The sequence below is a fragment of the Physeter macrocephalus genome, chromosome 11, assembly GCF_002837175.3.
Source record: "Physeter macrocephalus isolate SW-GA chromosome 11, ASM283717v5, whole genome shotgun sequence".
NCBI classification, from domain to species: domain Eukaryota; kingdom Metazoa; phylum Chordata; class Mammalia; order Artiodactyla; family Physeteridae; genus Physeter; species Physeter macrocephalus.
Genome location: NC_041224.1, coordinates 142,145,785 through 142,147,494, shown reverse-complemented (window position 1 = coordinate 142,147,494; position 1,710 = coordinate 142,145,785).

The window sequence follows — 1,710 nt, the reverse complement described above, 5'->3', positions numbered from 1 at the left end:
TTTTAATTGAAACAGTGATAACTGGGTAGTGATTTTTGTTTTTTGTTTTGTTTGAGACAGGAACGATCAGGATCCCTAAGAGATGTAGAGAAGAGAGTGGTTTGTCTCCTTTCTCGGACTATGAGCCAAAACAAATCAGCCCCTGATGGTCTGGGCTGAAACGCAGCTCACTGGATAATTAACTCCATCTTTCCAGTCCACCCTAACTGTTTATTTAGTGTCACCCTGTATTACCATCACTAGCACTTTCCTCTGAACAGGAGGAGCTGCAGGCTTTCACCTCCCAAAAGGAAATTCTTCTTAGCTTAGACAGATGCAGTATACAGGATGTACATTAGCTGACAAAAAAGTTGATTGGAAATTCAGTGGAAGATAAGAACTCTTGCCCTGAGGTAATATTAATAAAGCAAAGGAGGCAAGAGTGTCTTAGGTTCTTAAGAACAGATTCTTACAACACTCTCCTTCACTTTCCAAAAAGGTGCTTGGCATCTATCTAATGTTGAGTGGTGACTTCTGACTCAAATCTGGCGGTTGGCAAGTCTCTGGGCCTGAGCCTTCGCAGAGCACAGCTTAAATCTGCCCTTTCCCCCCCCAGGTGGCCAACCCACCTTCCTCAGTCCTCCATGGGTGCCCCCACCTTTTTAACCACACCACCACTCAGTGTGGCGGGTCCCCACCAGCTGAGCCAGACGCCCCTGCCCGGACTTCAGAGTCTACTCGCCCTGCGCTGCCTGGGTGCCCGATATCAGCACAGCACGCTCTGTGAGACCTCACAGCTCCTGGTCCTGGGGAAGCAGGCGCCAAGAATTGTGAGGAAGGGAGAGGAACGAGAGAGAGAAGGAAGAAAGAAAAAGAGAATAGAGGGATCCAGATAGAGAGGAGAGGGTGTGGCGTGAGAGAGAGAGAGAGAGAGAGAGAGAGAGAGAGAAACGCGGAGAAGAATGAGAATGAGGCAGCGAGGGAACGAAAGGGACAGAGGGTGAGATGGAGATAAGAGAGAATAAAAGAGAGAATGAAGGAATCAGAGGTTCACACACACAGAATGAATGAGCTTCCTCTTTCAGACTGAAAAGAGAGGATGAGGTAGAAAGAGACACGGAGAGAGACCAGACCTGGGGACACACACAGAGGGAAAGGATAACCTCTCCAAGCACACACACTCCAGCACTGTCCCCGTCCAATCTGAGTTCCCTCGCGGCGGTGTGTCTCAGCCTTTCTCTCTCCTCTCTCTTCCTTTCCCGACCCCGGAACAATGTGGAGACTGTATTTTCAGGAGCCGCGCGGCGCGGCACGGTTTTTAGCAGCAAGCTGGGCTCGCAGCCCGCTCTGTTTGTCCAGGTGTGGGCAGGGGACGGCAGCCTCCCGGCGTGCTGGGCTGCCGCTGCGTTTTCGCACCAAGGAAGCGGGAGGCTCTGCTCGCATGCTTCCCGCTTCCAGGAGAAAACTCCCTCCCAACCTTCATACATAAATATATTAAGGGAACAGACAAATCTTCATTGTTCAGAAATAAGCCAAGGAGGCCGGCCGGCTCCCCTTGGCCCGGCCAAGCGAGGCTGGAAGGAAGGGAGGGAGAGAGAGGAGGGGGCCGCGCGGATCCGGTGTCACGTTGCAGATTCCCACTAAAGATAACGAAACGTGATCTATTTTTCAGAACAGCAAGTGGATGGGAAAGAACCTTGACAACACAAAACTCATTTACTAATGGACTGG